This window comes from Pararge aegeria, chromosome 12, assembly GCF_905163445.1.
Source record: "Pararge aegeria chromosome 12, ilParAegt1.1, whole genome shotgun sequence".
Classification (NCBI taxonomy): domain Eukaryota; kingdom Metazoa; phylum Arthropoda; class Insecta; order Lepidoptera; family Nymphalidae; genus Pararge; species Pararge aegeria.
The window spans coordinates 18,162,770-18,184,437 of NC_053191.1; the positions used below are offsets into that span (position 1 = coordinate 18,162,770).

The window sequence follows — 21,668 nt, forward strand, 5'->3', positions numbered from 1 at the left end:
GTTAGCATCTCTCATAAGAACGGAAAAGTTTCAAGTTTGTAAACTGTAAAATGTTGTTGAACAAGAGAAATCCGTTAAGTTTTTTGCCGGCTCTTCTCGGTAGAATCTGCCCTCCAGACGGTGGTAGAATCACTACAAACAGACTGGCTTGACATTTCAAATGTGCTTATAAAATAGGCCTACTTGAAATAAATGAATTTTGAATTTGGATTTGAATCATGAACTCAAAAATACGATTTAGAAACACCCGGATTTCCACACTATTATTAATGTCTCATCGGTAATTTATTACTATTTTCAGTATATTTAACTTAGATGAAAATGCAAGCCGCAGCGATGTCGCGGCAAAGGTCACGCGTATTTCAAAACGTAAGTATATAAGAATGGGACAGATGCATCATAAGGTTGTTACCAAACTGCCCGCGGTTCACTCGGAGGTGAAAAAAAAACGATCGTGACGTCACAGAAATATTAAATAAAGAGGATTCTGTGTTTTTAGACCAGTGCTGTGTTGTGTGTGAGACGGAGCGCGATAAGTGAGTTCTCTATCATTTTATTATGCACGCGTGAGTCTGTTTCTTTTATATAGTGATTCATTATTAAGATGTTTTGATTTTGCTAAAACATATTAATCACGATTCTATTGATTGATTCATTAACTGTGGAAAAAACATTTTATCCATGTCCAAAATATTAGGTATTTTATAATTAATTTATTTTAAAAATATCCATAAAAGATTATCGATTATTGTTAACTTTTAAACTAATACAATTATAAGAAGAAGATTCAAGAAGCCTTATTATTTTTTCTTATTAAACTGTTGTTAATTTTCTATTCATTCCTGAATTCCAATTATTCAAAGTGCATAATTTTTTAATGAAGGTTTAATATTCTCTTAACTTAATTTTATTGTAAATTTAATTGAAATAATATACAACATGAATATGATTAAGCTTTGTTTATTACTTATTGCAAGTCTGAAAGAAAAAAGTTTTTTTTTTCGTCGTACTACTTTAAAATCTCCAAAAATATTTAACCCGTTGATGTCTTTTTAATGAAAATTTCTTTAATGAATCACTATATAAAAGTACTAATATATTTTATGTTATTGTATATTATTTCCGTATATACAATATATTTGCCTTTAGTTCTTTGTAATTTACTAAACAATATATGAAAAATAAACGATTATTATTTACATAGCGATAGATATTTACTAAACTCGGGAATTTAGGGAAGGGATTACGATTTTGCTATTCACAGATTATACAAATCCCGGTCAAGTCCGGATCATTCATTGTTGTTTCATAGTTTCAAGTGCCACCTACTTACTGCCTACTTTAGCCCGATCGCGTAATACTTACATACATAAGTTGTTTACTTAGCTATAGATGCGTGTTTGGTGGGAAGAATCAAGTTTACCTATACGTTGAAATATTCACAAATAAATAAAATTGAAGTGTTTCGAAATTACTGTTTATGAATTAGCTTGTGTTATTTTTCTAATGACAGCAACCAAAAACCAGTTTAAATAAATAATGCAGGTTTCACAAACAATAATTTGCGAAAAGCTCGATTACCTTTTGGAATAAAACCGATTTTGACTGGAGGACTTTGTAAGGAGTACTGACAACTTTGTTCTGCGGAAAACAGGAAAAGGGATATTTTGCACGGTTGATAATCTGACGATGCGCAAATTAATAATAAATATACACATATCTTCAAAAACTTTCACATGAATAGGATAAAAATAAACAACATAAAATTAATTGTTTTGACGATTATTAAACCTTTATTGTTTTGTTTCTTTTTCTTAAGAAGATTTTTCATCTAAAGGTTTTAACCGTGTAGTTTATCCCATTAACATTTTATAATATTCTGTTGGCAAAGAGGGTGGAAGTCTCCTCTTTTATTTATCAAATAGCATTTTCTCCTCCCCATAGTACTGTCAAAATCTTGGCAGGTTTGGTTCTACTTTTGAAAGTATTTACTGTCGAGTAAGTCCCACTTCAATTCAAATATGGAGTAAAAATCCTCTAGGGACAAAAACATCGTATCCCTTGTTATTGGTACAATAGTGGTATATTTGGGAAACAGTAAACTTTTTACCATAAATGACTAGTACTAAAGACAAGATATCCGGCATTAAACTACAACTATTTTAGGTATATCAATTTTATTTCAATCTCTAGATATAACTTATTTTATTATAATTTTATGTTAATAATCATCTATACTTATAATAAAACTGTAACTGGAAGATTTCTGTACATTTAATATATATCGAAAATTTTGACCGGTGCATGCTTTATAATGAGTCCAAAACGGTTTTTTATTTAATTTTTGTCTGTCTGTCTGTCCGGGCATCACGTGAAAACTACGGAACGGATTTAAATAAAATAGTGGTAGTTGATATCCCTGGTCAACATATAGGATACTTTTTATCCCGATAAGCAATAAGTTTCCTCCGGGATATGGTATGAAAATTTTTATCAATTTTACTTCACATCTTCATTAAATTTGCACCGATTTTAATTATTCTTTTTTTATTTGACAGACCAAGCACGTATTGTCTAATTTTAATGAAGATCTGATGAATATTGTCGGAAATCAAGGACATAATTCTTCACAGATAGCATCGAATGCATGCGTACCATTCTACTAATATTATAAATGTGAAAGTTTGTAAGAATATATGTATAGATGGATGGATGTTTGTTGTAAATCCGCGCAACGGAGTTTTAGATTAACTTTTTTTTTTTAAGTCGACTTATTCGCGCGGGTCCGCTAGTCTTTAAATAAATTACAATTCGCCCGTGACTCCGCCTACGTTATCACCAACTTAAATAAAATGATTACTTTCACGATCATATTATACATTGAACTCCGTCTGATATGATGAGATGTCAAAGACCAAGAAATATAACTATATATTATGAAGAAGCAATTAAATAAATATGATACAATCAGTTCTTACAATCCGTTTTATCGATGCAGATATATAAAACCAGTGTCAGTAATAATGTTGGTTTCAAAACAATTGCCCTTATTATTAAAATGACAAACTCGAAATTCTAAGCTTACTCTAAAACCTGTCTGTTTGTTCTTTACCTCAAACAGATACAAATATACATTTAATTTTTTTTTATATATTTAAACGAACCTATTTTGAAACGACTAGTACATTCTTGTTGAGCAGAATGGAACAAAAATACCTAGGGGAAAGGCAAAACTAAACTCAAAGTAGCTTTTTCAGTTATCAAAGATTACAAGGAGTTCTAATTTACATAATATCTGAAAGTCTGCAATCAAATTCAACAACGCTAGAATCAAACTTTAATGACTATCTTGGAACTAATAAGAAACTATCGTATACTTATATATCGTATCATAGGTTCGGATTGAAGAGTCGACCAGAGACGATCCGACTAGAATCAATCAGTACTTGTACACTGAAATGAGGTGACGGTGAAATCTGTACATTCATCTTAAAACAGCCAATTTGATCTAGAAAGCCTAAAATATGTACAAAGATTCTTTTTACATCATATACATTATATAATCTATAGGGAAATTATTATTTTATATAATTATAAGATTTACATGTCGTAGACTGCGGCTAAACATGTATAACATTTTGTCATGTTTTAAGCAAATAATTGAATTTGAATTTGAATTTTGAATATATAATCTAGATAAATTAAATTCTTGCGGGATAGAGGATGATTTCTTTTCTCACTTTAAAGTTGGTTTCATTCCATAACTATATTTATTATAAGAGAGTTCCAAAGCATGCAAGTAATTAATTAGATAAAGTTTATCCTAACTAATAATATAAATGCAAATGAGTATATTTGTTCTTCCTGCACGCACTCATTAAACAAACAATCGACTGGATTTAGGCATAAAGATATTTGAAAGGATGAAAAGTATCGGTAGTATATATAAGTAGAAAGTTTCGACTGCTTTTGGTTCTGGAAATCATTCATTTATTAATTCCAACAAGATATGTGCGCGGAGTAATTCACCGCGAGTATCAGCCCGGTGAAGCGGTGGAAGCCCAGTGTGTAGGAATTCGGGGGGCCGAGTTCGGATCCCAGCTTGCATCTCTATCTTTTCCAAGTTATATTATTATAATATCTCTTGCATGCCTGAGAGTTCTGCATAATATTCTCAAAGGTTTGTGGAGTCCACCAGTCTCTGGGCCAGCGTGATGGACTACGGCATTAAACTCCCCTTTGTTTGTTGAACTGTAGAAGGATATTCAGAGACTGAAGCAATCGCTGGCGAAGCCGCTTACTTGAAAAGCAAAATGAAGTATAACGATTAGATTTCAAATTTAAGAAATAGAAGAACTGAGTTCTATCTAGAACTAACATACAGGTCAGAGCCCTCTTTTTGCATGGGGGTGTTAAAAGTAGTACAATTAAAGCAAACTTGTGGTTTTGTCTGATGGGAAGCTTCGGCAGTGGCTAGGTACTGACTAAAACCCTGACTTTCAATATAGTGTACATTATTCTACAAGTCAAGCCCTTTCATTTGATAGTCATATTGAGTGAGTTGAGAAAAAATAATGTTTTCCACCATTTTTAACGCAATAAATAGAACATAATAAAAATCGGTTCGTTCGTTCGCGAGCTACGATACCACAGACAGACACGTCGAATACCCCGTTGTTTTTGCTTCGGGAGTTAAAAAATTTTATATTACACTCCTCTTCTCAATTTTACAGCAAGGAACATAAACGGACGGCGTACAAAATAAACAGCGCTTTATTATACATAAATTCCGTCCTTATGAAATCGCGTGACATCATGCGGATACGAAGTTCGGTAACAGACATGCAAATAAGCGTGTTCTGGGAAATACGCCAAATAAGAGTTTACGTTTTGGACGATTTTAATTACAGTATCCCGTGTTACACATGTTCACCCCAAGTCTGCTATTACAATTTTGTATCAGTGGTCGATCAATGACGAAAAGAACCAATGCAAAACTCAAACCTCAGTAATAATAATAAACATGACGAACGCAAGGCTTTGCCCGTGGTTATTTCGGTTTCTAGAAAAATCCCGCGGATCAGTTAGTTTAAGGAACAAATCGTTCTTTGTCCGTCTCTAGGACGTAAGGTGTCCTGATGCAAAATGCTTGCAGTCAAATTGTGCAATGATAATAAACTTATCATGCGTGCCAAGAGATAGTTATCTCTACCCGTTACTCTACTATATTTTTCTACAGTCATGGATGAAATAATGATAAACATAATTTTCTCGTGGTGCGTATGCTAGCCCTAGTTCTGTTTTGGAATAAAGAAGTATCCCATGTCAATCTCTAGATATACAAGCTATATATTGCCATATTTCAACAAGATTGGTGCTGTGGTTGATAGATAATAAATAATCATACAGATATAGTTGCCTTAGACTACTTTTCATCCCAAAAAAATTGTTCTTTCTAAACATCTGTCTCATAGGAGCGAGGGAATTCGAACATTGAACCAACAGACCCATTCAAAAAAACAAACAGTTTGTACACTATAATGCTAAGAATAAAATATAAAAAGTGTGTATTTAAATTTGTGGTTGTTTTTAAATTGCTTGCAAGTCAGTAATCGTTAGAACTAGGTCACGATTTTAGACATAAAAAAAAATTGATCAAGTACTTTTTTTATTGTATAAATTTTTTTTCTTTTTTCTTTCCTATATGAAAAGGCAAAAGTATATCACCGTACACAAATTATATGTGTCAAAGTAAAAACTCTGTCATATGATATAATAGACATGTAAAAAAACGGATCGCAAAAAAGGTTATTATTTTTTTAGTTGAAAGTAGGAACTCGGTAGACTCGTCCAATGCAGCCATTTAAAAAATTAATTTCCAAAAAAGATTTTACTTAATGTTCTTTTTTACGTTTATTTGTATCAAAGTAAGAAATAGCAAAGCGTCAGGTCGTCCGAGAAGGAAGCAAGTGTTTTTCTCATGAGCAACGAAGACACAATTGTAATGTTTAATCTTGACCTTGTTAGCGCGGAGATAAATAACTAATTAATATTACGTCGTAAAGCTAGCTATCTGGCCGTAAGAGTACATGAGTTTATGAAGCGTTTTATGTGCGTACGTATTAATAGGTACTTAGTTAATTTTCCTGCAACTACTTTGTGATTAGAGGGTTTTTTGTACCATAATTGATTTTTTATTACACAACTGAGATCAGATCTTACACAATGATTCTGAAGCAAAGAAGAACTTCTCAGAAACAGTCCGGAATGATATCATATGCTCAAGGAGGCTGACTGCCTGTGATTGAAATGATATTACAGCCTTACCCCTTTGAACCGAAAGGTGGCGTACACCAATAAAGCTAGCAAGGACAGGACACAATTATCTACCCGGGGACAGCGTGGTGGACTGCGGCCTTAACCCCTTAACGGTTGATATGATGATGACCTAAAATTTATATTCATATCATATTATAATCTAATCCAAAATCTTCAGACAGTAGATTGAATTTAGTAATGCTGTCCTTATCAACAGGGAAGAGTAGGAAATTCAATCTGCCCTACCATAGGGCATTAGCAGTGATCGATAAAATAACGATACACCGATGTTATCGATATTCGATACCGTGGGTCGCCACTAAAGCCCGGTTGTTCATCCTTTCGTAACTTGTCGCACCGAATTATGAAAGTTCGCGAGGTATACGTAACTACGATGCAAACATACGAAATATACGGGGTCGGCATTGTACGGGTGTCCTACTGAAAATGCCACTAGGTAATATCTTCTAAGCGATGATAACCTAGTAGTTAGACGGTGCGACGAATTCAATCCCCGGTCGATCAATTAACCTCTAAGTTTTCGGAGTTATGTGTGTTTTCAAATTTAGCAAAAAAAACATTACTAACGGCGAAGGAAAACATCGTGAGGAAACCTGCATGTCTGAGAGTTCTCCATAATGTTCTCAATGGCGTGTGAAGTCCTGACCTGTGAGGTCCGTGCCTTAAATAACGATCAAATACATTGCCGTGACTGAAAGACAGGCAACCTACAACACAAATAGCTAAATGTAGGAATTATGCGAAAGTGCTCTTTAATATTATTGACTAAGCGGGAATATCCGAGTGGATAGAACTTCGACTTCACTTTCGGGGGGCCGAGTTCGAATCCAAGCATGAGGTGGGAAGGGCTTAGATAGATAAGGAAGGGTATAGGTAGGGGTACGAAAGGCATAAAAGGCGACTTATTGTGCTAAAGTCAACATCTCCTGAGGATGCTCCGGTTTCGGAGTGAAATGTGCGTAGAGGGTACATTGCCGAGGATCTGTTTGGTGTGGAGTATACGGATTGAAGTAATTATAAATTACACCATACAGATTCTCCTGCTGTTCGCGGAGTATAGCAAATTAAGCTTAATTTTTATAAGAATCCCAGCACGTCTGGTGGGTCGCTTTTCCGGTGGCTAGTTACCACCCTTATAATTCTTGAATTAGAGCTATAATCCTCTTGTTAAGTCTGTAATAACCTCTAAGTATCAAAAAGGGGCTATAAATAAGGTTAAAGTCAAGAATGCGTTGGTTTTTTTCTCAACAAAAATTTGCCCTTGACTATAAAATCCCCTGGTAGTATAAATGCTGATAGGAAACTCTTAACTCCTCTGGTCTTTGTGAGTAAGGTGGTAACCATGACCAGACCAGACCAGAGCATATATGAAATCAGTTATAAATTTCTAAATTGCTCATACTCAAACATGATCGGGATATAACTCTAGATTAAAACAAAATGAAACTCTTGCAGAGTTTCCAGAACGCATCATAACTTAGCATTACTTGTGACCGCGGGTATCCATAAAACAAACCGACTACGCAATAAAAGGGATGACAGCCTAACGGATATATAAGGCATCAAAGTAGGCCGCAACCACTGAATCAGGCCTATTAATACCTCAATAAACAAACATACTCTTTGTATAGTCTTATATGGTTAAGTGAATGTCACACATGCTTTGATTATATAATTTATCAGTATAGCAAAAGAATACCTAAACTTACCTAAAAATACCTTACGCCATCATCATATCAACCCATTACACGTGTCTCCTCCGAAAATGAGGGTTTATTGCCGATATCATCACGTTGGCCCAGTGCAGATTGATGGACTCCACACAACCTTAAAACATTATGTAGAGCTGTCAGGCATGGTTTCCTTCACCGTTGAAGCAAGTGATATTTTAATTACTTAAAACGCACATAGCTTCGAAAAGTTAGATGTGCGTCCTGGGATTCGAACTCGGCCCTCCAAAAGCGAAGTTGAGCTCCAATCCACTGCGCTATCAATTTTTCTGGATGTAATCTCTCATAAAACAAGGTATATGTAGATCGCCATCCGTAGTTTAACATGACAACCAATAAACCAAAGTAGTAGTAGCAGTGCTTGAAACAGTATTATTGTAATGTTATGTACGTTTTGTTACAGAACTATAATCCTTATTATAAGGACGTCAAGCTAATTGTTATTTTAAGATAAAACTGTTAAGCTATAGTGTTTTAGTCCGACTTGCGGAAAATCCCACATTTACCTTGAAGTATTTATTGTCGCCTTTAGAATGAGGAGTATTGTGAAGACTCGTTTGTATTGATACCGCCATCCCTGTTCTCTGACCAAACCGAAAGAGAAATAAATTTCGTCGTCTAAATGCACGAACTTTTCGAAGTCATGTACATTTAAAGCAACTTAATATCACTAGCTTTATTGGGGAAGGAAAACATCGTTAGGAAACATGCATGCCTGAAAGCTCTCCATCATGTTCTCTAAGGTGTGGGAAGTCGACAAACTGTCATTTTTCTAGCGTGGAGGATTAAAGACTTAACTCTTCCCCATTCTTGGAGGAGACCCGTTCCCTGTAGTGGCCACGGTATTCTTTTACTATACATAACACTAGCTGATGTAAAAAGCCGAAAAATAAGGGTATTTGAGGGGTTTTGTAGTTGAGGAGTTGGTATGGCTTCCGGTTTCATAATAAAACAAAATCTATGGATTAAAATATCACTGAAGTTATTTCGAATTTGAGCTCAATCGGAAGCTAGAAGGTGCTCGAATTGAATACAAATTTTGAACCCTAAAGATACGTCCAGAGTTAGTTATTTTAAAGCTTGTAAAAACTTGAATAGAAAAGGTGCCCACCTTGACAACAATAATAAACGCTTCTCACATTTATATTCTGATGCAAATCAAAAGAAAATGATCTAAATAACAAATGCTTTGCGAAATGTATCAGTAATGTGATGAAAATTTTGATTTGCATGCGTCAAGGTTGAATATTATCATAAAATGAAAATAAATGTTGTAACTATGGAGAGATGCATGAAGCTAGGTTGCCGATCTATATGATTCATGTTAATATATTTTAATTGAAACATTTCTTGCTCTATATATGGGCGATATATTTTATATTCAATAATTTATTGCCACTTTATTTTAAATAGTTGACTCGAAATAAAAACGTGAACAAAAAAACATTAGTGTGTCAGTTATTTCTGATTAGGTTTCAAAATTTATAGCATACTTACTTTGATAGTTTTCAGGGAGTTCTTATTAAGTTAAAGTGTTTTGTTTATTTTACTTGAATTACCTAGGCTTTAGTAAAACATTTTCCGTAGGTTTTCGACTTCTTCGAAGATGAGTTAACAACTTATTAAATAAATTCCGTCGAATCACCGTTAAAGGAAAACATCGTGAGGGAATCTGCATGCCTGAGCGTTCTCAAGGGTGTGTGGAGTCCATCAATCCGCACTGGGCCAGCTTGGTGGACTACAGTCTCACTACCTTCTCATTGTGGTGCCCTGGTCGGTTTGGGGTTGATATTGTCTAAACTGTAAAATTACTCCAGTCCAAATAAAAAACCAATTTCAGATATTTTTATAACCACCAACACATATTTTTGTCGATTACGCTAACAATATACTTCCACTTTAAACTCTTAAAATAATTATTACTCTTTTACTTATTATACTCGTATATTCCTTTTCTTTTTTCCTTTTCTCTTTTAAAATCTCGCCAAATAATCCCAAACACCCGATGTCACTTTCCGCGCCTTCTTTTCCTCTCTTGTTTCTTTTTTCCCTGCGTCGCTTTAGTCGCCAGTCCTTCCAACTTTCGTGGCAGCACCGTCTTATAAAATATTAATACTCCAAATCCATGACTATTTTTATCAAAAGGTTCGATGACTAAGGTCTTTTATAATTTCTAGATTTATTTTATTGTCTAGCTTAGAATGGCATTCATCTTTGACGAAAATTCAATTAGCCTTACAAAACTAAGAATACAAAATTTCAGCTTGGTCGAAAATTTAAAGACTCCCAAAAATCAATCACAAAATGTGAAGGACAACGTATCCAAAAGCTGCGTAATTAAAGATTCTAATTTAAATTTCGTATTTGACCTACACACAACTAGACCATATGTCGATATGCCTACTGCTGTTTCGACACTAACATATAACATATTGGGTCGAAATGTCTCGACCCGGGGTCGGACTCGTGATCTCTATTATAGGTATCTACCATATACCTTTCAAAATAGCATATACGACATTATGATGGCTAAAATTTTAAACAGTTCAAGGTCAAGGAAGCTGTGGTAGCCTAGTAGGTGGGACTTCGGACTTACTTTCGAGGGGACTTAGATTCATACCTCGGCACGCAACTCCAATAAAAGCCTTAGATAAAGTGTTTAAACAATCATCATCATCATATAAACCCCTTACCGGTCCACTACATGGCCCAGTGCGGATTGGTGGACTCCTCACGCCTTTGAGAACATTATGGAGAACTCTCAGGCATGCCGGTTTCCTCACGATGTTTTCCTTCACCGTTGAAGCATATTTAATTAATTAAGTAACTTAAAAAACGCAGAAAACTCCAAAATGCTAGCGTCCAGGGGTTTGAACACGGTCCCCTGATGGAATGACCGAAGGCTTAACTAGACTATCGCCGATTTTTTATGTTCCCTAGAACGAGAAAAAAATCTCACGTTTGAATGAGTGAGATGAGTGAAATGGGAAAGATTAGATATTTGTTTAGTTACTTGTGTGTATACAAATAATACAATTTAATTTGCTGTCTATGATTTTGTAACGCAAGTTTTAATACTGATTTAGTATATCTGGCCTAGTCTTTAACGGCTGAACTGTCACAGTTAAACGTAACTTTCACAGAAATCAAATTTTATCTACAGACAAAATCGCAGGCGATACATACCTAGTTACTTGAATATATTTAATGGGCAAATCACGCGGCTGCACCCAGTGTGCCGCTTTATTTGATCGAAATTAATTACTTTCACATATTACTGTCAACATGAAGCAGTAATACACAAGTTCATAGTTCTCTAGGTTGGACGTCGATTGACCTAAAAACGTAACTTTTTATCTTATTATGTAACATCATACTATACAATAATATAAACGGCATAACTGGGTTTGTTTACTTTACCTTCTTTCACGGGAAAACGGAGTAACGTTTACGGAGTAATTAGTTGCATAAAATGGCATAGGCTTCTTTGTAACCGAAAAAAACACAAATTAGTGCCGCAGTTGTGGTCAAAAACTAAACCAAATAATTACGAATAAAATTATCTTATCCATACAATGTCCTGTGTGTGTGAAATAGAAATTGTATATCCACTGTAGATGGTGCATCGCAATTAAATTAAAAAATATATTGTCGTCATTTCAAATATAGATTGCTTTACATTAAAATAATTTAAGATTCGACAAAAATGTATAGTACCATCGCCAGAGAATTGTCGCCTTTGTTACACAAATTTGAATGACTTTTACTTTTTTTCTCTTTTATGTATTTATTTCTGGTGTGCAATAAAGTATTTTTGATTGATTGATTTATTGGCGTATTTAAATCGTAAAACATTTAAAAAAATGCGATTGGATAGGTGCTAAATATTAATAAATGTATGACTTTGTATAATATATTGAATAATAAACTTTCAATTGAACTTCGATGTAAACAGAATTAATTAAAAATGTTTTTTTAATATCGTACGATACATAAAAGACAATCAAAACAACTCGGTCAAGAACTTAATAATTATGTACATCCTTACCAAGGTCTTCCTTTTATTATAAATATTATTACAAATATTAAAAAGAATACAAAATTAAAAAAATATCTAAAATACTACCGCATCTTTAAGCTGTTTAAAATAACCTTAAATTTTAACATCTTTTAAAATATCACGATTCCCTGCTCTATGATTGTTTTATGTCTTAAATCAAAACAAATCGCTTATTTTCAGAATTTTTGTACACGGATGAAACCTGAATCGGTAAATCGCCTAAAATAATATAAAACAAGATTGTACGATTAATATAGAAAAAAAAACAATCTTGTGTTAGCATCTGTGCTGGCGTGATTAATGGTGTAAATGCAACGAATTAATTGCGGTTAATATCTAGTATAGATTTAACGGTCCTTAGCAAAAAAAAAATGTATAAAGATTACTCAACACGTATTTTTTTGTGTGTCTCGTAAAATTATTTCCGCGTTACAGAGTAAAAAATCATGATCATTCATTCATAATTATTTTTTATGTTTGTTATAAAGGTGTCTACTCTACACCTCTTTGATTATGATTGTGATATGTTTATTTAGAAAAGTTTATGATGTGTTATTGTAGGTACTTATATATTTAGCAAAATTACATAACTATTTGCGCATTTTATAACATTAAAATTACACAACGCAACGCGTAAATGAAAACCGAATTAATACTTCAGGCTTTACATTATTAACTGTCTCTTAGACTTATCTGTGAAACTAAAACCTTAATCGGTTTGAGTAAACCATTGCCACTATTGTAAACCATAGTTTAACTTAAAGAAATCGGATAAAGCCCTAACGTCACAAGCAAAAGTAAAATCAAGTGACACCTGCCACTTTATTAGGTACGTGTCGCGTAGCGCGGGTACTGTGCACGTGTTGGTCTTTCATCTTCAATAGGGTTGTCATTGGTAAACACTCAGATTGTTTTGAATCGGTTTGTATGGATAAATAAAAATGCTTCTTTTGATTTAATATTGTTGCAGGGTGATTCCTTATGAAATATACTTATGCACTCTTCAACAGTATTTCGTAATTCCGTTACACGTTGTATAGGCCATCGCCTTAGTTTAGTAGTTTGAAGCTAAAGCCGTGGAAATAAAACAGTTTGGACATTATGTCATTGATTTAATATGTTACTACTGCATTACGCTAGTAATAATTGGAAAGCGAATACAAACTAGAACGGCAATAACAGATCAAAAAAAGTAAAGTATCGGCCGTTGCTAGTTACCACCATACCGACAAAGGTGTACCGCCAAGCAATTTGCGTTCCGGTATAATGTAGCACACCCAAGCAGGTTAACCCGTTTACATCTTAGACTACATCATCACTTACCATCAGGTAAGATTGCAGTCAAGGGCTAACTTATAATAGATTTTAGAAAAAATGTTGGTAGTTTTAAAAGATTATTCGGTTTATTATTGCACTTCTTTCAAGTGACTTGCCTCTGAGAAGTGCTATGATTACACTAAATTCTAAAATCTATTTAAGTTATTCACCAATTTTGAATTGGGCGATCTGCAAATAAAAAAAAATCATTAAAATAGGTCTGCGTACTAAAACGTTCCGCCAGAACATCAGAGTACATACTGATCGAAACGAAAACCCCATGTTTTTATGTATATTAGGTTACCTACCTATAAATAAAATCAACGTCTTCCGTTTGTGATAATCAGACGGAACACACAAAAAGCCTTCAAACTAAATAGTGCTAATAAATTTCGCTATAGCAAGTATACGGTCAAACCGTCTTGTTTCAACCTTCACGAAGTTTTCTCCGGCCCGCTAAACTTTTTTCGTCACTATGAGGAATTTAACAGTTACCCAATTAGTGTGTTTATATTTCTTACGTATCCTTTTAACTCCGTTTGACATTAAGTTTGCTTTTACATAACTATATTTTATTTGTAAGTAACAACTCTAGCTCACTAGCATGGGCAGGACACAACTATCTCCCCGAGTAAAGCATATAAATTAATCTTCTCTCACAGCTTTATTAACTCTCAGAGCACTGGCGCACAAGTGAAAATAATATCCAAGTAATATATGTGTAATAATAAACGAAGGCAAACTTCTCCTATTCCATATTCGCGTGCTTTAGCAGGTGGATGCTTTAATTATATTCCTTGTCAGGGATATCGGGGGATATAATTTTTGTCTCCTGCCCGTGCTAGCCCTGCAGCTTAGGACTCAGAAGAAGAAGAAGATTCTTCCTCGTAGGACTTCTCTCTCATTGGAGAAATAAATAAATAGAATCTTTCGTTATACGTATCGAAATGTTAAGCTATAAGCTACAAATACGATTTATCAGTAGTGTTATCACATGTTAGTAATAATAATTTATATATTAATTATCGGATCTAAAGTCTTAATCATTTGATCGTTTTTGTTTTATAAAGAAACGGTTCGTCTCTCAAAATGACCAAGTGCGGATTGGTAGACTTCGCACGGCTGAGAACCTTATAGAGAACTCTGAGGCATAAAGGTTCCCTTGCGATGTTCTCCTTTACCGTTAAAGCATGTTATAATTTAATTTCTCACAAAAAAAAACACCAGGTAGTTTCTCCAAAATAAGCCCTAAACACAAGATTCGCTGCTTTACCTAACATCGTGTTGCAAAACGGATAGAGGACAAAAAAATTTGTTGGTCTCGTTTGCATATGGTTTATGGTGTGCCTTCTTAAAATAGTAAAATACCATTTTCTTTGGAATGCCAAATAAAAAAACATGTCGATAAAATAGCCACATCATTCCATCACTAGTTTGACGTCACAAGGTCCGGCGAGCGTCGCCACAGCGGCGTGCTTGCGTCAATGACATTCCGAAATTACGATGTTTTTGATCGGCCGGTCATCACTATTGATTTGGGAAGGCCAACACAATAATAAAAGAAAATATAATTAATACTTATTATTTAGCTATATCCTTGACAGTTTATTTCAACTGATACAAGAATTGGTTAACCATTTTTTTTTTTTTTAGACTTCAACATATAGACCCATGACCGTCCTACTACAGGGCACGGGTCTTTTCCCAAAAGTGAATGGGTTATGGGCTGTAGTCCACCACTCTAGCCCAGTACGGATTGGTGGACTCCACACACCATTGAGAACATTCTTTCAACTCTCAGGCATATTTCCTCAAGATGTTATCCTTAACCGTCGAAGCAAGTGATATTTTTAATTACTTAAAACGCACTTAACTCGGCCCCCCGAAAGTAAAGTTCAGCTCCTACCCACTGCGCTATCACAGCATGTTAGACTTATATAAACGAAATCTTCAGCTCGGTTTCTAAGTCTATAAAAATGGCATAGTATCCCCCGGGTACCTTGGATATTTATTAAAGTGAAATTTATTTTTAAAAAGCGTGAAGCTCGAGTCGTCTTCGCCGCGCGCTTTCCAGGAGCTATATGTGTACTGTGTATATATGTGCATAGATTATGTTTTCACTTATATCGGCAGTCCAACTAAAATAATCGTGGACGAACTCGCGGGCAAACGCTATCACACTATAATATTTTATATAAGTTTTATTAATAATAAGCCAATTAGTCAGTATATAATATTATGATAATATATTATTCGCAACAGGTTTATTTTCAAAGACTAAAATCATGTTGAGTATTGTTATGGTAATTTTTGTATGTGTGAGTTCGAAAAGTTGAAGGCTCGTTATTTGATACCTGTTAAATCGCGCGACTTCAGCTGCGGATACAGCAAACCTATCCGCCAATGACACACACCGCCACTATAAAATTATCTGGTACACAATGTTTCAGCTGGAGTATAAACTGACTTTTTGGTCTAAGGCAGGGTTGTTTGGAAGCAACCAGCTCCGTTTTCATCTATCGCAACATACGAGTAGGAAAAATAACGTTAAATTGCCAATTGTTAATGTTGGAAAAGAGCAACTGCTGAGTTTCTAACCGGCTTCTTCTCGGTAAAGTCTGCCTTCCGAACTGGTGCGTGGTAGAGTCACTTCAATCAGACAGACTTACCAAAACTGTTTATAGATTAAGCCTACAAACATGAAATAAAAGTAATTTATTCTCGGATCGTGTTACTGTGTTACCAATAAAGGACAAAACTCTCGTGTTGATCACAATAACGCTCTGAATGTTATCCTATGCTATAGAATGAAGTAAAGAAATTGAGCCATTTAATCAGAAATATGTCGAAGAATGTAAGCGGTGATAGCCTAGTGAGTAAGGCTTCGGCTTTCCTTACGTGGAGACCGCGTTTGAGCCCCGGCACGCACAACTGACTTTTCGGAGCTATATGCGTTTTTAATCAAAAAAAATTAATTACCACTTGCTATAAACGGAAAAGGAAAACATCGTGTGGAAACCTGCATGCCTGAGAGTTCTTCATAAAATTCTCAAAGGCGTGTGAAGTCTACCAATACGCACTTGGTCAGCATAAATAAATAAAATAAATAAATAAATATACTACGACAATACACACATCACCATCTAGCCCCAAAGTAAGCGTAGCTTGTGTTATGGGTACTAAGATGACTGATGAATAATTTTTTGAATATAATACACATAAATACTTACGAAGATATAAGACATATACTTACTTACTTACTGACATATAATACACATAACCAATAAATATTAATATGTACATATAAACACCCAGACACCGGAAAACATTCATGTTCATCACACAAAAATTTTCCAGTTGTGGGAATCGAACCCACGGCCTTGGACTCAGAAAGCAGGGTCGCTGCCCACTGCGCCAATCAGCCGTCAAAGCATGGTAGACTACTGCCGTAACCCATCTCATTCTAAGAGGTGACCCGTGCGCTGTAGTGGGCCGTAATGTCGAAGAATAACATCTTTTTGCTGCGATACAAAATTACATAGATAATTAAAAGTTTTAGTTCTTTCATCGTCATTCTTTCACCGACTTCGTCCGGGGAGGTGCTGCCGCCGCCAGCCTTGCTTTTCATTGTTGCAATACTGTGTTCCGGTCTGAACGTTGTGGTTGCAGATGGCACATGAGCGGGCGACTCAGATGATGGACACATCACACAGGGCGGCACGATGCTGGACGAGCACCTTGCGTGCCCTACGAAGGGTTGCTGTCTTTATAGGCGATGGTTTTACCATTTACAGATAGTCTGCATATGAGTATCAAAGTTTATATAAAACATAAGCTTCTAAATCCTATTTTAATGTTAAGGATTACTTAAACGATAGAACGAAGCTTGGGTGTGATTTGCTCTAACTCCATAGCATAATTGACGGCCTATTGGCGCAGTGCGCAGCGACCCTGCTTTCTGAGTCCAAGGTCGTGGGTTCGATTCCCACAACTGGAAAATGTTTGTGTGATGAACATGAATGTTTTTCAGTGTCTGGGTGTTTATCTGTATATTATAAGTATTTATGTGTATTTCATTCATAAAAAAAAAATATTCATCAGCTATCTTAGTACCCATAACACAAGCTACGCTTACTTTGGGGCTAGATGGCGTTGTGTGTATTGTCGTAGTATATTTATTTATTATTTATTTTATAAAAAAAAAAATAATAATATTAATTTACTGTGAGATGGTGATAACAAAAAAAAATTAACCGGCTAAGTTTGTTGTGGACTCTTCTTAGAACAGGGCGCTTTTGGAACCCTCGTAGCTTTAGATTTAAGTTGGCGACCCTTACAATTATGTAAACATATATATGTCAACGCTTCATAAGTGCCTGTGGCAGTGTGCCAGGAAATTGAATGTATGTATGTATGTCTATTATTACTATAAAAACCTCAGGCAAATAATAAACATATTTTTTGGACATTATAGGTATCGTTACTAAAACCAATAACAATTAATACAACCATACATTTCTGCCCACGTTCAAACATATAATCACCACATTCCAAATATTATATAATCCGTATATGGTCAACCACATCAGTTTATGTGCTACGCGTTGGGTACTCCCTAGAAGTAGTTAACCACATTGTTTGAATAGTTCCGGTTCAATCTTAACAGCTTTTATACAAAATTAATTATTATTTAAACGTAAATGAATACCTACATACCTACACTAATTTGAAGCTAAAGATTTTCATATTTTTGTTTGAGCGCCATCTTTATTAATCGGACCGTTTTAAAAACCCTAGGCAAGTTATCGTATGTTATCTGGTTAAGCCTACGACTCTTATGCCCGTTTTCACTAACTACGAGCGAGGAAATGCCTAAGTGAGTAATGCTTATCAAAGAAGATACCTAGGCATAATTTACCTTTCACCAATCGATTTTCACTAGGCAACTCATAACCTAACTAGTCTATGATTCTTGCCAAACGTTGTGGCATATTATAATATCCTGTGTACCAAATTTAAGCTCACACAATATTACAAGCTCTCTCAAAACTTATATATCTGTTTATTGTGGCTCTACCAATAGTTTGAAATGTAGCTTCTACCGAGAAGAAACCAGCAAGAAAGTCAGCAGTTGATATTTTAAAGGTCAAAGTTTTACATTATTTATGTACAACCTTGGGTGCAGATGAAAGCGAAGATGTTCCCATCCATGTATCTTTCATTAACAAATCAAAGCAATAATTATAGGTATTTATGCTAAAGTTTGTTTAGTTTAAATCTCGCAAGTCAATTTTTAACCGCATCTTGACCTACAGACTTGAAATTAACATTATAATATTATTCCAGTAGTTCAGTAACGTTGTAGAGTATTTAGCAATATATGGACAGTTGATGCTTGAAATACATATTGTAATTTAGTTCGTTTTACATAGATATGAAGGGGAATGCAAACATGCCATGTTTTCGATCTGGCGCAAAGCATTTTAGCGTTTTCGGAACGATGTCGCGTTTCAAAAACCAGTTATCGGTTTATTATAACAGGCATTTCCCTAACAGGTTAGCCCGCTATCATTTGAAACTAGATGCTCTCAAGGACTGACTTGTCATCATTATCAATCCATTTCCGATCCACCATAGGATACGGGTATTCTTTCTTAATGAGAAAGGTTAATGCCGTACTTAGTTCACCACGCTGACCAAAAGCGCATTGGTAGATTACAATCATCTTTATTATTTAACTCACTGTAAACCTACCTCATCATTAACATATACAAAAATAAAATAAAAACAGAAACATGAAGGAAGAAGTAGAATACAAGACGCGGCCTCATCGCTTAATAGTGACCTCTGCCAGGCAACCTTCGAATTAGAAAAAAGTACAGGGGAAAAGACTGCTGGTGGTACAAATAGTTAAACTACGTACATACGAATAACTACATACTAATACATAAACTAGTTATCAAAAGTAATAATATAATTCATAAAATATAAAAATAAACTAATGTATATAATAACAACACATAATTATTTAAATACTTTAACATACAATAAATATTTACGTGAGAGTGAATACATTCTATTAATTCGTCGACAATATAATGGGCCTTAACTGATTAAAAACGCATATAACTATAAAAAGTTGGAGGTACGTGCCCGCGATCGAAAGGAAGAACTACCTCTCACCACTAGGCTATTTAGTTCACTGCTTGACTTATTTATCAGCGAATAACAATAGCATATTAATTATTTAAATTCGACATCAGCAAATCACTCAAGTGACTACAATCGTTCAGTAAATCATACAATTTTAACACGGAATACATAGAACTTTGATATAATATCTCGGAGAAAAACTCTTCGCCTTAAGTATATACATATACTTGTTATAGAATCTCTTTGGCTGTCCTATTTGTATCTGGCTGGTTTTGATGACATACAAGGGTTAATTTGAAAAAACAAAGGAAATGTTGTTTGCTAGATTTCATCTGTTTTTCTTTTTGTCAAAATGAGTAAATCTAATGAAGAAATTGGCCACATTTCAATTTTATTACAAAAAAGAAAAAAATGGACTAGCACAGTTGGCAGCGACCCTCCTTTCTGAGTCCAAGCCTGTGGGTCCGAATACCACTACTGGAAAAATGTTTGTGTGATGAGCATGAATATTTTTCAGTGTCTGGGTCTGTGTTTTCTGTGTACTATAAATATTTATTTCTATTTTTTTAATAAAAATATTCATCGCTCATCTTAGTAACCATAACACAGGCTACGCTTACATTCAGGATAGATGGCGATGTGTGTTTTGTCATGGTATATTTATTAATTTACTAGCAGATGCCTGCGGCTTCGCCTGTGTTGAAGTTTAGATTTGCTCGTAAATTTAAATAATTCTGTCAATGTAATGAAGAAATTTGAAATATTTTAAAAATGCAACGTAAATATAATATATTCTATTTTCTAGCGCTTAAAAAGTACCTAATAGACTTTGCTAAGCTGTTATCTCGTCAATAGCTTAGAATTTAGATACTTAGGTCTCTGCGTAGGCGCGAGGGCATTGAAAGTGATGATGTAACTTACGAGGTATGCGTAGGCGCCGGTTGCTACTTCACTTTGACTCACATAAGCCGCGCCGAGCTAAACATGGCGGGCGAAATGACTCTTTATAATCATTTATGTCTGGTTGGTGATCGAAATTGGCGTTTATATATTTAGCACTATATTCGGGTGTTATATAAGAGATAAGGTTTTACAGATATTCTTTTAAAAGGGGTTTCCAGTCCAAATGCGATGGCCTGGCGCCGCTTTTGCCCAGAAGCTCCTTCTGCTGTTTAGATTTCGGGGTTTTTTATCCAGCATCTTGATACAATAAGTCTATGACTTCAAGTCAAGTTCAAGTCATATTCCCCTCCCGGTTACACACACAAGCAAGAGTTATCCATAAATATTATTATTTTAAGAAACTCCATATTTCTGATTCAGAGCTTATTTCTTTTCAACGCACGTTCAATGAAACTGAGTTTTTTATCAGGCCAATACCACAAAGATTCATTCTCACCAACATAAATCGAGCTTTCAGCTATGTGCCCTGCGCATAACTGCACAACTCGATACGTAAGTAACTCTGGTTTTCCACAAATCTCCTAATAATACCTATTTATTAGCTCTGAGTTTTTTTTTACTAAATATAGTTACTTGCGTTACTTTACTAAATATAGTTAGTGCTGGAATGGCAGCCCCGAACTGGTAAGCGCAGCGTTGGTCGGCCCGCAACGAGGTGGACAGACGACATTAAGCGCGTCTCAGGTAGCCGCTGGAAGCGGCTCAGAACGGTGGAACTTGGAACTCCCTACAAAAGACCTATGTCCAGCAGTGGACGTCGATTGGTTGATGTGATGATGATGATGTGATTCAAACCACGTCAGAAAGCGACGGGAACTAGTAGAATATCGTAATACACTCACAAATTTCAAATTTAAGATGGCTGCCACCACAAAATGTCGGATTACATTTCTTTCACAATTCCTTCAATAAGGGTTTCAAATGAAAAGGTTTTACTACAAGAATAATGTACACTAAATTAAAAGATGGGAGTTTTTAATTTTAAATTTATATATTATTTAACTTGTGCCTTGTAGTGACGACAAATTATTTAAAAGATGCTGTCAGTGTGTGACAAAACACATAACTTGTTTGATGTTTGGTTACGTTATTAATTATATAAGTTC

At 34.9% G+C, this 21,668-nt stretch overlaps 1 protein-coding gene across 1 annotated transcript in view; it reads left to right on the forward strand.

Annotated features, from left to right (window-relative positions):
• The first annotated feature begins 431 nt into the window (after positions 1 to 431).
• Positions 432 to 21,668, forward strand: part of LOC120628176 — an 80,134-nt gene continuing 58,897 nt past the window's right edge. The window contains exon 1 of the mRNA XM_039896417.1: positions 432 to 536. The gene's annotated coding sequence lies outside the window, so the exon portion shown is untranslated. The remainder of the gene's footprint in view (positions 537 to 21,668) is intronic.